The sequence below is a fragment of the Pseudophryne corroboree genome, unplaced genomic scaffold, assembly GCF_028390025.1.
Source record: "Pseudophryne corroboree isolate aPseCor3 unplaced genomic scaffold, aPseCor3.hap2 scaffold_470, whole genome shotgun sequence".
In the NCBI taxonomy this organism is placed as follows: Eukaryota; Metazoa; Chordata; class Amphibia; order Anura; family Myobatrachidae; genus Pseudophryne; species Pseudophryne corroboree.
Genome location: NW_026970082.1, coordinates 205030 through 224352, shown reverse-complemented (window position 1 = coordinate 224352; position 19323 = coordinate 205030). Strand labels below are relative to the sequence as shown.

The 19323-nt window shown below is 42.6% G+C and overlaps 5 non-coding genes across 5 annotated transcripts; 1 reads left to right on the top strand and 4 right to left on the bottom strand.

Annotated features, from left to right (window-relative positions):
• Nucleotides 1-5509: 5509 nt before the first annotated feature.
• On the bottom strand, nt 5510-5673 carry LOC135027668 (U1 spliceosomal RNA). Its single transcript, XR_010224074.1, has one exon. It is a non-coding gene; the product is annotated as a U1 spliceosomal RNA (small nuclear RNA).
• Nucleotides 5674-7638: 1965 nt separating this feature from the next.
• LOC135027673 (U1 spliceosomal RNA) lies at nt 7639-7801 on the bottom strand. The gene has a single exon (XR_010224079.1). It is a non-coding gene; the product is annotated as a U1 spliceosomal RNA (small nuclear RNA).
• Nucleotides 7802-7953: 152 nt separating this feature from the next.
• LOC135027666 (U1 spliceosomal RNA) lies at nt 7954-8117 on the bottom strand. Its single transcript, XR_010224072.1, has one exon. It is a non-coding gene; the product is annotated as a U1 spliceosomal RNA (small nuclear RNA).
• A 675-nt stretch (nt 8118-8792) lies between these two features.
• On the bottom strand, nt 8793-8955 carry LOC135027671 (U1 spliceosomal RNA). Its single transcript, XR_010224077.1, has one exon. It is a non-coding gene; the product is annotated as a U1 spliceosomal RNA (small nuclear RNA).
• A 3898-nt stretch (nt 8956-12853) lies between these two features.
• TRNAN-AUU (transfer RNA asparagine (anticodon AUU)) lies at nt 12854-12927 on the top strand. The gene has a single exon. It is a non-coding gene; the product is annotated as a tRNA-Asn (tRNA).
• Nucleotides 12928-19323: the final 6396 nt, after the last annotated feature.

Here is a 19323-nt window from a genome sequence, read left to right as displayed (position 1 = left end):
CTTTTTCGGCGGGCTCGTCTCCCGCTATTTAGTACATTTAGGCAGGGGTAAATATCTCCATATAGCCTCTGGGGCTATATGTGAGGTATTTTTAGCCTTTTTGAAGGTTTTCATTTGCCTCCCAGGGCGCCCCCCCCCCAGCGCCCTGCACCCTCAGTGACTGCCGTGTGAAGTGTGCTGAGAGGAAAATGGCGCACAGCTGCAGTGCTGTGCGCTACCTTAAGAAGACTGCAGGAGTCTTCAGCCGCCGATTCTGGACCTCTTCTTGCTTCAGCATCTGTGAGGGGGCCGGCGGCGTGGCTCCGGTGACCATCCAGGCTGTACCTGTGATCGTCCCTCTGGAGCTTCATGTCCAGTAGCCAAGAAGCCAATCCATCCTGCACGCAGGTGAGTTCACTTCTTCTCCCCTCTGTCCCTCGTTGCAGTGATCCTGTTGCCAGCAGGAATCACTGTAAAATAAAAAACCTAAGCTAAACTCTCTAAGCAGCTCTTTATGAGAGCCACCTAGAATTGCACCCTTCTCGGCCGGGCACAAAAATCTAACTGGAGTCTGGAGGAGGGTCATAGGGGGAGGAGCCAGTACACACCACCTGACCTGTAAAAGCTTTACTTTTGTGCCCTGTCTCCTGCGGAGCCGCTATTCCCCATGGTCCTTTCAGGAACCCCAGCATCCACTTAGGACGATAGAGAAAGATAATTTTAAAGCCTCCTGTTAGGCCATCATCTACACGACATAGCCCTGAATTTTCCAATGCGCAGCTCTTTGCAAAAGAGAGATATTGGCAAGGAAAAGCTGTCTTGTACCTTTGCATTTTTCTCCCAAACGAAGGACACTAGAAAGAAAATTTTAAAGCCTCCTGTTAGGCCATCATCTACACGGCATAGCCCTGAATTTTCCAATGCGCAGCTCTTTGCAAAAGAGAGATATTGGCAAGGAAAAGCTGTCTTGTACCTTTGCATTTTTCTCCCATACGAAGGACACTAGAAAGAAAATTTTAAAGCCTCCTGTTATTCCATCATCTACACGACATAGCCCTGAATTTTCCAATGCGCAGCTCTTTGCAAAAGAGAGATATTGGCAAGGAAAAGCTGTCTTGTACCATTGCATTTTTCTCCCAAACGAAGGACACTAGAAAGAAAATGTTAAAGCCTCCTGTTAGGCCATCATCTACACGACATAGCCCTGAATTTTCCAATGCGTAGCTCTTTGCAAAAGAGAGATATTGGCAAGGAAAAGCTGTCTTGTACCTTTGCATTTTTCTCCCAAACGAAGGACACTAGAAAGATAATTTTAAAGCCTCCTGTTAGGCCATCATCTACACGACATAGCCCTGAATTTTCCAATGCGCAGCTCTTTGCAAAAGAGAGATATTGGCAAGGAAAAGCTGTCTTGTACCTTTGCATTTTTCTCCCAAAAGAAGGACACTAGAAAGAAAATTTTAAAGCCTACTGTTAGGCCATCATCTACAAGACATAGCCCTGAATTTTCCAATGCGTAGCTCTTTGCAAAAGAGAGATATTGGCAAGGAAAAGCTGTCTTGTACCTTTGCATTTTTCTCCCAAACGAAGGACACTAGAAAGAAAATTTTAAAGCCTACTGTTAGGCCATCATCTACAAGACATAGCCCTGAATTTTCCAATGCGTAGCTCTTTGCAAAAGAGAGATATTGGCAAGGAAAAGCTGTCTTGTACCTTTGCATTTTTCTCCCAAACGAAGGACACTAGAAAGATAATTTTAAAGCCTCCTGTTAGGCCATCATCTACACGACATAGCCCTGATTTTTACAATGCGCAGCTCTTTGCAAAAGAGAGATATTGGCAAGGAAAAGCTGTCTTGTACCTTTGCATTTTTCTCCCAAACGAAGGACACTAGAAAGATAATTTTAAAGCCTCCTGTTAGGCCATCATCTACACGACATAGCCCTGAATTTTCCAATGCACAGCTCTTTGCAAAAGAGAGATATTGGCAAGGAAAAGCTGTCTTGTACCTTTGCATTTTTCTCCCAAACGAAGGACACTAGAAAGAAAATTTTAAAGCTTCCTGTTAGGCCATCATCTACACGGCATAGCCCTGAATTTTCCAATGCGCAGCTCTTTGCAAAGGAGAGATATTGGCAAGGAAAAGCTGTCTTGTACCTTTGCATTTTTCTCCCAAACGAAGGACACTAGAATGAAAATTTTAAAGCCTCCTGATAGTGCTTCATCTACACGGTATAGCCCTGAATTTTCCAATGCGCAGCTCTTTGCAAAAGAGAGATATTGGCAAGGAAAAGCTGTCTTGTACCTTTGCATTTTTCTCCCAAACGAAGGACACTAGAAAGATAATTTTAAAGCCTACTGTTAGGCCATCATCTACACGACATAGCCCTGAATTTTCCAATGCGCAGCTCTTTGCAAAAGAAAGATATTGGCAAGGAAAAGCTGTCTTGTACCTTTGCATTTTTCTCCCAAACGAAGGACACTAGAAAGAAAATTTTAAAGCCTCCTGTTAGGCCATCATCTACACGACATAGCCCTGAATTTTCCAATGCGCAGCTCTTTGCAAAAGAGAGATATTGGCAAGGAAAAGCTGTCTTGTACCTTTGCATTTTTCTCCCAAACGAAGGTCACTAGAAAGAAAATTTTAAAGCCTCCTGTTAGGCCATCATCTACACGACATAGCCCTGAATTTTCCAATGCGCAGCTCTTTGCAAAAGAGAGATATTGGCAAGGAAAAGCTGTCTTGTACCTTTGCATTTTTCTCCCAAACGAAGGACACTAGAAAGAAAATTTTTAAGCCTCCTGTTAGGCCATCATCTACACGGCATAGCCCTGAATTTTCCAATGCGCAGCTCTTTGCAAAAGAGAGATATTGGCAAGGAAAAGCTGTCTTGTACCTTTGCATTTTTCTCCCAAACGAAGGACACTAGAAAGAAAATTTTAAAGCCTCCTGTTAGTGCTTCATCTACACGGTATAGCCCTGAATTTTCCAATGCCCAGCTCTTTGCAAAAGAGAGATATTGGCAAGGAAAAGCTGTCTTGTACCTTTGCATTTTTCTCCCAAACGAAGGACACTAGAAAGAAAATTTTAAAGCCTCCTGTTAGGCCATCATCTACACGACATAGCCCTGAATTTTCCAATGCGCAGCTCTTTGCAAAAGAGAGATATTGGCAAGGAAAAGCTGTCTTGTACCTTTGCATTTTTCTCCCAAACGAAGGACACTAGAAAGATAATTTTAAAGCCTCCTGTTAGGCCATCATCTACACGACATAGCCCTGAATTTTCCAATGCGCAGCTCTTTGCAAAAGAGAGATATTGGCAAGGAAAAGCTGTCTTGTACCTTTGCATTTTTCTCCCAAACGAAGGACACTAGAAAGATAATTTTAAAGCCTCCTGTTAGGCCATCATCTACACGACATAGCCCTGAATTTTCCAATGCGCAGCTCTTTGCAAAAGAGAGATATTGGCAAGGAAAAGCTGTCTTGTACCTTTGCATTTTTCTCCCAAACGAAGGTCACTAGAAAGAAAATTTTAAAGCCTCCTGTTAGGCCATCATCTACACGACATAGCCCTGAATTTTCCAATGCGCAGCTCTTTGCAAAAGAGAGATATTGGCAAGGAAAAGTTGTCTTGTACCTTTGCATTTTTCTCCCAAACGAAGGACACTAGAAAGAAAATTTTAAAGCCTCCTGTTAGGCCATCATCTACACGACATAGCCCTGAATTTTCCAATGCGCAGCTCTTTGCAAAAGAGAGATATTGGCAAGGAAAAGCTGTCTTGTACCTTTGCATTTTTCTCCCAAACGAAGGACACTAGAAAGAAAATGTTAAAGCCTCCTGATAGGCCATCATCTACACGACATAGCCCTGAATTTTCCAATGCGCAGCTCTTTGCAAAAGAGAGATATTGGCAAGGAAAAGCTGTCTTGTACCTTTGCATTTTTCTCCCAAACGAAGGTCACTAGAAAGAAAATTTTAAAGCCTCCTGTTAGGCCATCATCTACACGACATAGCCCTGAATTTTCCAATGCGCAGCTCTTTGCAAAAGAGAGATATTGGCAAGGAAAAGTTGTCTTGTACCTTTGCATTTTTCTCCCAAACGAAGGACACTAGAAAGAAAATTTTAAAGCCTCCTGTTAGGCCATCATCTACACGACATAGCCCTGAATTTTCCAATGCGCAGCTCTTTGCAAAAGAGAGATATTGGCAAGGAAAAGCTGTCTTGTACCTTTGCATTTTTCTCCCAAACGAAGGACACTAGAAAGAAAATGTTAAAGCCTCCTGATAGGCCATCATCTACACGACATAGCCCTGAATTTTCCAATGCGCAGCTCTTTGCAAAAGAGAGATATTGGCAAGGAAAAGCTGTCTTGTACCTTTGCATTTTTCTCCCAAACGAAGGACACTAGAAAGATAATTTTAAAGCCTCCTGTTAGGCCATCATCTACACGACATAGCCCTGAATTTTCCAATGCGCAGCTCTTTGCAAAAGAGAGATATTGGCAAGGAAAAGCTGTCTTGTACCTTTGCATTTTTCTCCCAAACGAAGGACACTAGAAAGATAATTTTAAAGCCTCCTGTTAGGCCATCATCTACACGACATAGCCCTGAATTTTCCAATGCGCAGCTCTTTGCAAAAGAGAGATATTGGCAAGGAAAAGCTGTCTTGTACCTTTGCATTTTTCTCCCAAACGAAGGTCACTAGAAAGAAAATTTTAAAGCCTCCTGTTAGGCCATCATGCTTCGTGTGTCAGGAGCATGTGAGTGTCAGGTGCGTGTGTGTGTCAGGCGCTGCGTGTGTCAGGCGCTGCGTGTGTCAGGCGCTGCGTGTGTCAGGCGCTGCGTGTGTCAGGCGCTGCCTGTGCGTTAGGCGCTGCGTGTCTGTGTGTGTCAGGCGCTGCGTGTCTGTGTGTGTCAGGCGCTGCGTGTGTGTCAGGCGCTGCCTGTGCGTGTGTGCCAGGCGCTGCCTGTGCGTGTGTGTCAGGCGCCGCGTGTCTGTCAGGCGCCGCGTGTGCGTCAGGCGCCGCGTGTGCGTCAGGCGCCGCGTGTGCGTCAGGCGCCGCGTGTCTATGTGCGTCAGGCGCCGCGTGTCTATGTGCGTCAGGCGCCGCGTGTGAGTGTGTGCGTGTGTGTCAGGTCCGTGTGAGTGTCAGGTGCTGCGTCTGTGTGTGCGTGTGTCAGGTGCTGCGTGTGAGTGTGTGCGCGTGTGTCAGGTCCGTGTGAGTGTCAGGTGCTGTGTGTGTGTGTGTCAGGTGCTGTGTGTGTGCGTGTGTGTCAGGTGCTGTGTGTGTGTGTGTGTGTCAGGTGCTGTGTGCGTGTGCGTCCAGCGCTGCATATGCGTATGCGTGTCAGGCGTTGCATGTCTGTGTGTGTCAGGCGCTGCGTGTCTGGGGGGGGTGGCCGGACACACAGCTGAGAGGGGGGGGGGTGGCTGGACACACAGCAGAGAGGGGAGGGTGACCGGACACACGGCAGGGAGGGGAGGGGGTAGGGGGTGGCCGAACACAGCAGGAAGAGGGGGGAGTTGACCAGAAGAAAGCACAAACACAGTCCCCCACTACCACAAATAATGCAGTTGAGTTTCCCACATTTGGGGAAATCACAGGGGTCAGCATACCCAGAATGCAATGAATGAACCTCACCCTGGGAGAACAATCTTCATGACCATGGTATCTCCTATGCAAAATAAGTATGATTTGGGATAGGGCTGGGGAGGGCCGCTGCAGCCCTTGTAGATTCTTATAAATAAAAGTTCTTCTTTTCTTGTCAAAATTAATAGCTAAGAATAGGCTGCCTGAGGCAGCCCCCTCTTAAGTGGCCTGCTACTGAAGGCACCAACTACAAACTGAGCTCCCTGTTCATGGAAGCGAGGTTATAGAGGAGGGGGCGCTGAGCATCTTGGGAACAGTCAAAAGCTTTGAGCCTGTTGGTGCCTCAGATCAAGATCCTACTCTACACCCCAATGTGAATCCTTATGGAGTCCAGTGTACCCCACAGAAGAAATGAATGTGTCACACCCATTGGCAGCAACATTAGAATAGCTGCTGATGGGCACAATTGAGAAAGGAAGGGGGGAAAACATTTGAATCCAGCACATATATGTAATTTGAATATGTAATTTGTACCTTCCTACTTTAAAATGTAATGGATGAACCTCACCCTGTGAGAACTATCTTCATGATCAAGAGATCTCATACGCAAGAAAAGCATGTGCTGGGATAGGGCTGTGGAGGGCGGCTGCTCGGGCACACACCCGTCAAGTTAAGGAGATTCAACTGAGGAAGCACAAGGGAACTGCAGGGAGACCACATATTTTCAGATGAACATGAGAGGGCGGAAGGCTGCCTAATACTGAAGCACCCTCAAACATCAAACCATATGCAACAACTAGTACAAGCATTCCTGGGGAAAGGTCTGCAGCAGACGGATTTGCATACGGTGATGTCATCCAAGCAATGGGCATAGTTGGCTGCAACCCTCGTCTGCATATGAAAAGAGAAAATGGTCACGCAGGGCATGGCGGCCTTTGTGGGGTTGCGCTTGGATGACCCCTAGATCGCTTTATACACCCCCATCAGTGTGGGGCTCATGTTGGCCATGCCCAAGCCCCTGAAGCATTCAAGCTGATTTCTTGCAGCAGCTGGACCCAGTAACAGCTCCAGAGTTGCTCTACAAGACAAGTAAAAGGGTGTGAGCCCTGCAGCACCACCTGTAGTTTGCATACACACATATATAGGACAGCATCTCTTATATGCCCCAGGGGCAATAAAATAGTAGCCTTATCTAGGGTATCCGTCCATGCCGCTACAGCACTACACACCCAGGCCGACGCAATTGCCGGTCTGAGTAAGGTACCTGAATGTGTATAAATGGACTTCAGGGTAATCTCCTGTTTGCGGTCAGCAGACTCTTTGAGGGTAGCCGTATCCTGGGACGGGAGGGCTACCTTCTTGGATAAGCGTGTTAATGCTTTGTCCACCCAAGGGGAGGATTCCCATCGTAACCTATCCGTTGATGGGAAAGGGGAATCCTTTTGGAAATCTGCAGGAGATTCCCAAGCTTTTTCACATAACTCGTTCAGCTCGTGTGAGGGGGGAAAGGTTACCTCAGGCTTCTTTCCCTTGTACATATGTACCCTCTTGTCAGGGATAGGGGGCTCCTCTGTGATGTGCAAAACATCTTTTATTGCCATAATCATATATCAAATGTATTTTGCCAATTTTGGCTGTAACTTTGCATCATCGTAATCGACACTGGAGTCAGAATCCGTGTCGGTATCTGTGTCAACAATCTGGATAGTGGGCGCTTATGAGACCCTGACAGTCCCTGCGACATAGGATTAGGCATTGGTTGAGACCCTGACTGTCCCAAAGCTTCTGCCTTGTCTAATCTTTTGTGCAATGAGTTTACACTAGCATTTTAAACATTCCACATATCCATCCAATCAGGTGTCGGCGGAGACACCACGTTCATTTGCTCCCGCTCCTCTCTAATATAGCCTTCTTCCTCAGACATGTCGACACACGTGTACCGACACACTACACACACAGGGAATGCTTTTTCTGAAGACAGTTTCCCCACAAGGCCCTTTGGAGAGACAGAGAGAGAGTATGCCAGCAGACAGCAAACTAGGCTGGAGAGAGACCTAAGACAAAGAAATCTGAATTATATGAAAGCCGACCAGTGGAAACACAAATTATGCAGCCAAGTTTCCCACATTTGGGGAAATCACAGGGGCAGCACACCCAGAGTGCAATGGGTGAGTCTTGCCCTGGGAGAAGCACCTTCATGATCATAGTATCTCACCTGGCAGGTAAGTAGGAGTTGGGCTAGAGCTGGGGAGGGTCGCTGCTCGGGCACCCCCCTGTCAAATGAAGGAGATCCAACTGAGGCAGCACAAGGGAACTCTCGAAAGAAGAACAAGGCTAGAGGAAGATCTGAGACAAAGAAATCTGACTTTTACCAGAGCTGACCAGAGGAAAGCACAAACACAGTCCCCCACTACCACAAATAATGCAGTCGAGTTTCCCACATTTGGGGAAATCACAGGGGTTAGCATACTCAGAATGCAATGAATGAACCTCACCCTGGGAGAACAATCTTCATGACCATGGTATCTCCTATGCAAAATAAGTATGATTTGGGATAGAGCTGGGGAGGGCCGCTGCTCAGGCACATCTCTGTCAAGTAAAGGAGATTCAACTGAGGCAGCACAAGGGAACTCTCATCTGGGGACAACAACTGCAGGGAGAACACATATTTTCAGATGAACATGGGAGGGCAGAAGGCTGCCTAATACTGAAGCACCCCCAAACAACAAACCAAATGCAACAACTAGTACAAGCATTCCTGGGGGAAGGCCTGCAGCAGATGGATTTGCATACGGTGATGTCATCCAAGCAGTGGGTCAAAGTTGGCTTCAACCCTCATCTGCATATGAAAAGAGAAAAGGGGCGTGCAGGGCATGGCGGCCTTTTGCGGCGCTTGGATGACCCCTAGTTCGCATTAAACACCTCCACCCTCCTTCGGTGTGGGGCTCATGTTGGCTATGCCCCAGCCCCTGAAGCATTCAAGCTGATTTCTTGCAGCAGCTGGGCACTGTAACAGCTCCAGAGCTGCTCTGTAAGGCAAGTAAAAGGGTGTGGGCACTGCAGCACTACCTGTAGTTCGCATTGTGCGTTGGAAGGCACAAAGTAAGCAGACAGGAGGAGAAGTCAGGATAGTGCACAAGGGTATAGAAGGGAGGGGCTCAAAAAAAAAAGAAGTGGAAACAGACAGCAAACTAGGCTGGAGAGAGACCTGAGACAAAGAGATCTGAATTATATGAAAGCAGACCAGTGGAAACACAAATTATGCAGTCAAGTGTCCCACATTTGGGGAAATCGCAGGAGCAGCACACCCAGAGTGCAATGGGTGAGCCTTGCCCTGGGAGAAGCACCTTCCTGATCATAGTATCTCACTTGGCACGTAAGTAGGAGTTGGGCTAGAGCTGGGGAGGGTCGCTGCTCGGGCACCCCCCTGTCAAGTGAAGGAGATCCAACTGAGGCAGCACAAGGGAACTCTCAAAAGAAGAACAAGGCTAGAGGAAGATCTGAGACAAAGAAATCTGACCTGTTTTTCCCAAGAGGAAACTATATTAGGAATGCAGACATATGATGGTGGCCCTGTTGGCACCACCGATAACTGACTGGGTAAATGTTTCAGTAATATCAGAGTAAGGTTGGATAAATCTGTGTCCCAGACACAGACGTAGAGAATAGATGTGATATTCATGGCTATGTTTCTTTTCCCTCAGGCCCCGCTGGGTCGCAAAAATGTTATTTTGCCCAGTTACTACACACTGATACTGACACGGATACTGATACTTATGTCGACCATAAGTTTCCTGATTAGATCCAATATTGGCAAGGAGCATTCAGTACATGATTGTGGATATTATGGACATATTAAAATCACTGAAGACCCTGCTGTTCCTGACAAAGGGGTCTATATGTATGTATATATAGATATATAATGAAAGCTGATGTAACGTTCCTCCATCTCTGTTTGAGAAAGTCTGGGCCAGCTCGACAAAATGGTTTCAAATCCCCAAAAGGATTCTGGTTGTTTATTCATTTCCCGCCGCGGACAGAATACAAATACATGTGCATGGGTGAGTAGTAGTATTCAAGAATTGGTCGAATACCTTGTCATCCGATATAGATACCCTGGAGAGATGGGATACTCCTTACGTTGTATCATATCAAGGACACTGCAGCATACTTACGTGAGACTGCAAGGGATATAGGACTCTTGAGTTCACGGGCCAATTTCATGGCAGTGTCGGATAGGAGGGCATTGTGGATTCACCAAGAGAATGCTGATGCTGACTCCAAGAAGAAAGGGAGTCTCTTCCCTATGAAGGTGAAGCCTTGTTTGGTGATATCTAATTAGCACACAGGTAAGGAATTAAGAAAATCTTTATTTAAGGGTGAAGATGTTTCTCACAAAATCGTTGCCCCAATGCATCGTTGAAATTCAAGCTGGAAAGATGATTTTAATATATCACTTGTACATTTTGTATTGCTCTTCTGGTGACAATGTAGTTTGTTTTTGTCAATTACCATTTTAATAATAGGGTAAAGAAAATTAAGTGGATTTTTGAAAGAAAACAATACTGTCAATATACTATTAAAACAAATTAAAATGGTAAAAGTTATTGTACTTTAAGTAAAAATAAAAGAGACAAAATATCAATCCCAGTTTTGGATTACTTTAATTAACAAAAAAAAATGCATATAGCAGAGGATAGTTTCAATCTGCCTACCTCTGGGTTATGGGCCCAGCATGCTTCCATTGCTGTACTCTGCTGCACATGTAAGTGCAAGAGATCCTGAAGCACTCACTCATCATGGGAAAGTACCAATGTGTTTCTTCGTTGGTTGATAGAAGAAACATCTTACAAAAACTCTCCAGATTATTGACTTTTTTAAGTTTTTCTAGGAAACGTTTTAGATGAATGCTTATTAGCATTTGTCAGTATGTACTTTTGCAAAGTGTCTCTGTGGCGCAATCAGTTAGTATGTACGGCTATTAACCAAAAGGTTAGTGGTTCAATCCCACCCAGGGACGTAATTGACCTTGTTATCAGATTTTTGTGATCTTTAAGTAGACAAGTCAAATTTCATACCCCCTGTTATTGTGTAGGGTACCTGGCCTTCTCTGATGTAATCAGAGTTAGATTTGATTCAGTGATTTTATAAAAAAAGCTAGGAAGCACAATTTAGCAGTGGGTAGCAGAGAAAAAAAATATGCTGGCAGAAAAATCCAATTGAGTGATTAAACAGCTCTTTATTTTCTGGCTTTATTTTTATGCTAACAAATTTGTTCTCTGAAAAGTGTCCACAAAGCCAAGTCTCTGATTAACACCTTTGTAAGGATGGTTTTTCACCTATTACTAAATTAAACTTGCTTCATTGGAAAGGCAGCAAGATGCATCCTCATTTCAATGTCTACTGAAATAATACAGGTTGACACCAGGAAACATTAACGCCACTGCATCCTTGCTGCTTTCTCATGTGGAAGTCTGTTTAATGTGAAAACAAGGTGATATCTAATTAGCACACAGGTAAGGAATTAAGAAAATCTTTATTTAAGGGTGAAGATGTTTCTCACAAAATCGTTGCCCCAATGCATCATTGAAATTCAAGCTGGAAAGATGATTTTAATATATCACTTGTACATTTTGTATTGCTCTTCTGGTGACAATGTAGTTTGTTTTTGTCAATTACCATTTTAATAATAGTGTAAAGAAAATTAAGTGGATTTTTGAAAGAAAACAATACTGTCAATATACTATTAAAACAAATTAAAATGGTAAAAGTTATTGTACTTTAAGTAAAAATAAAAGAGCCAAAATATCAATCCCAGTTTTGGATTACTTTAATTAACAAACAAAAAAATGCATATAGCAGAGGATAGTTTCAATCTGCCTACCTCTGGGTTATGGGCCCAGCATGCTTCCATTGCTGTACTCTGCTGCACATGTAAGTGCAAGAGATCCTGAAGCACTCACTCATCATGGGAAAGTACCAATGTGTTTCTTCGTTGGTTGATAGAAGAAACATCTTACAAAAACTCTCCAGATTATTGACTTTATTAAGTTTTTCTAGGAAACATTTTAGATGAATGCTTATTAGCCTTTGTCAGTATGTACTTTTGCAAAGTGTCTCTGTGGCACAATCAGTTAGTGTGTACGGCTTTTAACCAAAAGGTTGGTGGTTCAATCCCACCCAGGGACGTAGTTGACCTTGTCATCAGATTTTGGTGATATTTAAGTAGACAAGTCAAAATTTCAAACCCCCTCTTATTGTGTAGGGTACCTGGCCTTCTCTGATGTAATCAGAGTTAGATTTGATTCAGTGATTTTATAAAAACATCTAGGAAGCACAATTTAGCAGTGGGTTGCAGAGAAAAAGAAATATGCTTGCAAAAAAATCAAATTGCTTGATTTAACAGCTCTTAATTTTCTTGCTTAATTTTTATGCTAACAAATTTGTTCTCTGAAAAGTGTCCACAAAGCCAAGTCTCTGATTAACACCTTTGTAGGGATGGTTTTTCACCTATTACTAAATTAAACTTGCTTCATTGGAAAGGCAGCAAGATGCATCCTCATTTCAATGTCTACTGAAATAATACAGGTTGACACCAGGAAACATTAACGCCACTGCATCCTTGCTGCTTTCTCATGTGGAAGTCTGTTTAATGTGAAAACAAGGTGATATCTAATTAGCACACAGGTAAGGAATTACGAAAATCTTTATTTAAGGGTGAAGATGTTTCTCACAAAATTGTTGCCCCAATGCATCATTGAAATTCAAGCTGGAAAGATGATTTTAATATATCACTTGTACATTTTGTATTGCTCTTCTGGTGACAATGTAGTTTTTTTTGTCAATTACCATTTTAATAACAGGGTAAAGAAAATTAAGTGGATTTTTGAAAGAAAACTATACTGTCAATATACTATTAAAACAAATTAAAATGGTAAAAGTTATTGTACTTTAAGTAAAAATAAAAGAGCAAAAATATCAATCCCAGTTTTGATTACTTAAATTAACAAAAAAAATGCATATAGCAAAGGATAGTTTCAATCTGCCTACCTCTGGGTTATGGGTCCAGCATGCTTCCATTGCAGTACTCTGCTGCACATGTAAGTGCAAGAGATCCTGAAGCACTCACTCATCATGGGAAAGTACCAATGTGTTTATTCGTTGGTTGATGGAAGAAACATCTTACAAAAACTCTCCAGATTATTGATTTTTTTATGTTTTTCTAGGAAACGTTCTAGATGTATGCTTATTAACCTTTGTCAGTAAGCACTTTTTGCAAAGTGTCTCTGTGGCGCAATCGGTTAGTGTGTTCGGCTATTAACCGAAAGGTTGGTGGTTCAATCCCACCCAGGGACGTAATTAAACTTGTGATCAGATTTTGGTGATATTTAAGTAGACAAGTCAAAATTTCAAACCCCCTCTTATGGTGTAGGGTACATGGCCTTCTCTGATGTAATCAGAGTTAGATTTGATTCAGTGATTTTATAAAAAAACAGCTAGGAAGCACAATTTAGCAGTGGGTTGCAGAGAAAAAAAATATGCTGGCAGAAAAATCCAATCGAGTGATTAAACAGCTCTTCATTTTCTGGCTTTATTTTTATGCTAACAAATTTGTTCTCTGAAAAGTGTCCACAAAGCCAAGTCTCTGATTAACACCTTTGTAAGGATGGTTTTTCACCTATTACTAAATTAAACTTGCTTAATTGGAAAGGCAGCAAGATGCATCCTCATTTCAATGTCTACTGAAATAATACAAGTTGACACCAGGAAACATTAACGCCACTGCATCCTTGCTGCTTTCTCATGTGGAAGTCTGTTTAATATGAAAACAAGGTGATATCTAATTAGCACACAGGTAAGGAATTAAGAAAATCTTTATTTAAGGGTGAAGATGTTTCTCACAAAATCGTTGCCCCAATGCATCATTGAAATTCAAGCTGGAAATATGATTTTAATATATCACTTGTACATTTTGTATTGCTCTTCTGGTGACAATGTAGTTTGTTTTTGTCAATTACCATTTTAATAATAGGGTAAAGAAAATGAAGTGGATTTTTGAAAGAAACCAATACTGTCAATATACTATTAAAACAAATTAAAATGGTAAAAGTTGTTGTACTTTAAGTAAAAATAAAAGAGCCAAAATATCAATCCCAGTTTTGGATTTCTTTAATTAACAAAAAAAATGCATATAGCAGAAGATAGTTTCAATCTGCCTACCTCTGGGTTATGGGCCCAGCATGCTTCCATTGCTGTACTCTGCTGCACATGTAAGTGCAAGAGATCCTGAAGCACTCACTCATCATGGGAAAGTACCAATGTGTTTCTTCGTTGGTTGATGGAAGAAACATCTTACAAAAACTCTCCAGATTATTGACTTTTTAAAGTTTTTCTAGGAAACGTTTTAGATGAATGCTTATTAGCCTTTGTCAGTATATACTTTTACAAAGTGTCTCTGTGGCGCAATCAGTTAGTATGTACGGCTATTAACCAAAAGGTTGGTGGTTCAATCCCACCCAGGTACCTAATTGACCTTGTTATCAGATTTTGGTGATCTTTAAGTAGACAAGTCAAAATTTCAAACCCCCTGTTATGGTGTAGGGTACCTGGCCTTCTCTGATGTAATCAGAGTTAGATTTGATTCAGTGATTTTATAAAAACAGCTAGGAAGCACAATTTAGCAGTGGTTTGCAGAGAAAAAAAATATGCAGGCAGAAAAATCCAATTGAGTGATTAAACAGCTCTTTATTTTCTGGCTTTATTTTTATGCTAACAAATTTGTTCTCTGAAAAGTGTCCACAAAGCCAAGTCTCTGATTAACACCTTTGTAAGGATGGTTTTTCACCTATTACTAAATTAAACTTGCTTCATTGGAAAGGCAGCAAGATGCATCCTCATTTCAATGTCTACTGAAATAATACAGGTTGACACCAGGAAACATTAACGCCACTGCATCCTTGCTGCTTTCTCATGTGGAAGTCTGTTTAATGTGAAAACAAGGTGATATCTAATTAGCACACAGGTAAGGAATTAAGAAAATCTTTATTAAAGGGTGAAGATGTTTCTCACAAAATCGTTGCCCCAATGCATCATTGAAATTCAAGCTGGAAAGATGATTTTAATATATCACTTGTACATTTTGTATTGCTCTTCTGGTGACAATGTAGTTTGTTTTTGTCAATTACCATTTTAATAATAGGGTAAAGAAAATTAAGTGGATTTTTGAAAGAAAACAATACTGTCAATATACTATTAAAACAAATTAAAATGGTAAAAGTTATTGTACTTTAAGTAAAAATAAAAGAGCCAAAATATCAATCCCAGTTTTGGATTACTTTAATTAACAAACAAAAAAATGCATATAGCAGAGGATAGTTTCAATCTGCCTACCTCTGGGTTATAGGCCCAGCATGCTTCCATTGCTGTACTCTGCTGCACATGTAAGTGCAAGAGATCCTGAAGCACTCACTCATCATGGGAAAGTACCAATGTGTTTCTTCGTTGGTTGATAGAAGAAACATCTTACAAAAACTCTCCAGATTATTGACTTTTTTAAGTTTTTCTAGGAATCGTTTTAGATGAATGCTTATTAGCAATTGTCAGTATGGACTTTTGCAAAGTGTCTCTGTGGCGCAATCAGTTAGTGTGTACGGCTATTAACCAAAAGGTTGGTGGTTCAATCCCACCCAGGGACGTAATTGACCTTGTTATCAGATTTTGGTGATCTTTAAGTAGACAAGTCAAATTTCATACCCCCTGTTATGGTGTAGGGTACCTGGCCTTCTCTGATGTAATCAGAGTTAGATTTGATTCAGTGATTTTATAAAAACATCTAGGAAGCACAATTTAGCAGTGGGTTGCAGAGAAAAAGAAATATGCTGGCAAAAAAATCAAATTGCGTGATTAAACAGCTCTTCATTTTCTGGCTTTATTTTTATGCTAACAAATTTGTTCTCTGAAAAGTGTCCACAAAGCCAAGTCTCTGATTAACACCTTTGTAGGGATGGTTTTTCACCTATTACTAAATTAAACTTGCTTCATTGGAAAGGCAGCAAGATGTATCCTCATTTCAATGTCTACTGAAATAATACAGGTTGACACCAGGAAACATTAACGCCACTGCATCCTTGCTGCTTTCTCATGTGGAAGTCTGTTTAATGTGAAAACAAGGTGATATCTAATTAGCACACAGGTAAGGAATTAAGAAAATCTTTATTTAAGGGTGAAGATGTTTCTCACAAAATTGTTGACCCAATGCATCATTGAAATTCAAGCTGGAAAGATGATTTTAATATATCACTTGTACATTTTGTATTGCTCTTCTGGTGACAATGTAGTTTGTTTTTGTCAATTACCATTTTAATAATAGGGTACAGAAAATGAAGTGGATTTTTGAAAGAAAACAATACTGTCGATATTCTATTAAAACAAATTAAAATGGTAAAAGTTATTGTACTTTAAGTAAAAATAAAAGAGACAAAATATCAATCCCAGTTTTGGATTACTTTAATTAACAAAAAAAAATGCATATAGCAGAGGATAGTTTCAATCTGCCTACCTCTGGGTTATGGGCCCAGCATGCTTCCATTGCAGTACTCTGCTGCACATGTAAGTGCAAGAGATCCTGAAGCACTCACTCATCATGGGAAAGTACCAATGTGTTTCTTCGTTGGTTGATGGAAGAAACATCTTACAAAAACTCTCCAGATTATTGACTTTTTAAAGTTTTTCTAGGAAACGTTTTAGATGAATGCTTATTAGCCTGTCAGTATGAACTTTTGCAAAGTGTCTCTGTGGCGCAATCAGTTAGTATGTACGGCTATTAACCATAAGGTTGGTGGTTCAATCCCACCCAGGGACCTAATTGACCTTGTTATCAGATTTTGGTGATCTTTAAGTAGACAAGTCAAAATTTCAAACCCCCTGTTATGGTGTAGGGTACCTGGCCTTCTCTGATGTAATCAGAGTTAGATTTGATTCAGTGATTTTATAAAAACAGCTAGGAAGCACAATTTAGCAGTGGGTTGCAGAGAAAAAAAATATGCTGGCAGAAAAATCCAATTGAGTGATTAAACAGCTCTTCATTTTCTGGCTTTATTTTTATGCTAACAAATTTGTTCTCTGAAAAGTGTCCACAAAGCCAAGTCTCTGATTAACACCTTTGTAAGGATGGTTTTTCACCTATTACTAAATTAAACTTGCTTCATTGGAAAGGCAGCAAGATGCATCCTCATTTCAATGGTAAGTCAACCTTCTTGCCCTATGTTCCCTGTCAACGGATGAAGACGCATCATTATCTACCGCAGTCATTTTGGCCCAATAGATATGCAAGAAGTTTAGATTCCCCTTTCTTTGCAGGTAGAGGAAGGAAAAGGAAGAGGTCTGTAGCCTCTTCAAGATTGCAGGACCAGAGATTGTCCTCTGCTTCTGCCAAATCCACTGCATGACACTGGGGCTTTCTTGCAGGAGCCCACACCAGTGGGGGCACGTCTAAAACTCTTCAGTCAGTTCTGGATTCATTCGGACCTGGACTCGTGGGTTTTACAAATAGTGTCCCAAGGGTACAAACTGGGGTTTCAAGACGTTCCCCCTCACCGATTGTTCAAATTGGCCTTAGTCAGCAGGGAGAAGGTTTTTATTCAAGCCTCTTCGTGGTCCCGAAGCCGGACGGCTCAGTCAGACCAATCTTAAATCTGAAATCCCTCAATTTCTTCCTAAAGAAATTCAATTTCAAGATGGAATTTTCTCAGGGCAGTGATCTCCAGTCCGGAGGACGGAGATTTCATGGTTTTGGTAGACATAAAGGATGCCTACTTACATGTTCCCATTTAGCCACTGCCTCAAGCTACCTAAGGTTTGCAATTCAGGATTGTCATGACCAATTTCAGACATTGCCGTTTGGTCTGTCCACGGCTCCGAGGATTTTCACCAGGGTGATGGTGGAAATTATGGTTCTCCTTCGCAAGCAAGGAGTCACAATTATCCCGTACTTGGATGATCTCCTGATAAAGGCGAGATCCAGGGACCAGTTGGTGCAAAACATTGCACTCTCCCTGACAGTTCTTCAACAACATGGTTGGCTCCTAAACTTGCCAAAATCGCAGTTGGTCCCAATGACGCGGTTGTTGTTTTTGGGAGTCATACTGTTAGGCGCCGGGGTCCGCTTGATGGTCTGCGCGGCCCGGCGCCTAGCAACTAGAGACGCCGTGCACGTACAGCCGCCGGCTCCCTAGCAACGCTAGACGCCGGGTGCGCTGAGCCGCACGGACCCTAGCAACGGGGACGCCACTGGCGGACCGCGTTCCCCGTTGCTAGGCTTTAGGAAATTAAGATATTCACCTGCTCTCTGGCCGTGCAGCAAGGCAGCTGCACGGCATTTATTCTAATCAGCCTTTAGCAGCTGATTGGAGGACTCCTTGTTAAATACACTCCCAGGGCTTCTCACAGACGCCGGTAATAGCTTCCTGCATGCTGCCTTTGTTTGCTGAGAGTCTGTTTCCAGTCCTGCTGTATCCGGTCATTCCAGTCCGCAGAAGTCCGGTATTCGGGAGTTGTCATCTCATCCCAAGAGGTCGTTTGGTTCCCTGGAGTCCTGACTGATCACCGTTTTATATCCAGTGGTGTTCGTGAGTTGCGGCTCTGCCGTGTGTTGCGGCTCAGCCGCTTTACCTTTTATATTTTGTGTTTGGAGCATTTGCGGAGGGTTCCGCTTCCACAAGTCCTCTCTGGTACTTGGCGGTGCCGGGTAGGAGAATTGGACAAGTGGATATTTTGGTTGTCCTTTTTCCTGGCGGTTTCTCCGCACATATTATAGTTTTGAGTTTGCTTAGCCCCTGGCCTGGTTGTTTAGTTAGAGGGCCTCTTGTTATCACCCTGTCTCAGGTTTCCCTTTGTCTCTCATTAAGACCGGGGGGCATCGAAGTTGGGCAGACATAATCCGCCCTTCAAACGCGGCTGCCAAGGGCTCAAGAAACCATAGTCTCGCAGGGGATTTCTGACAACATGGGTGAGACAACAGAGTTAGGGCGCCAGGGGCTATTTTCCTGTCCTGCTCCCTTCCCCAGCATTCCGTTCCAGTGCTCCAGTCCTTGCCATAAGATCTTCTCTGACCAGAGTGCTGGAATCATAACATTATTACCGGCCATACCAAAACTTAAAATTAAACGGGGTTTAATTTTTTCTCATTCAGTTTTGTGAGAGTTTATCGGCCTCATGAATCCAACAGGTTTAGGGCCAAATCCTGGTCAGCTCTTAGTCAGCCAGATTCAAGAACTTACTCAGATGGTTCAGGATCTTTTTCTTCGGGTGAAGTCGCAGGAAGATCTTTTGCGAGCTTCCCCAAGGGTAGTCCCTGAACCAAAGATGCATTTGCCTGACCGTTTTTCTGGTGATAGAAAAGAGTTTTTTAATTTTAAAGAATCCTGTAAACTTTATTTTCGTTTAAGACCGACTTCCTCGGGTACTGAATCTCAGCGGGTCGGGTTTATTATTTCTTTGCTCCAGGGGGATCCTCAGACCTGGGCATTTGGTTTAAGAGCAGAGGATCCGGCATTGTTGTCAATTGACGCTTTTTTTGAGTCTTTAGGGCTCTTGTATGATGACCCTGATAGAGAGGCGTCCGCTGAAAGTCAGTTGCGCGCTCTCAGACAGGGTAGAAATCCTGCAGAGGTTTATTGTACGGAGTTTCGCCGTTGGTCGAACGACTGTGGCTGGAATGACCCAGCCCTGCGCAGTCAGTTTCGCCTCGGCTTA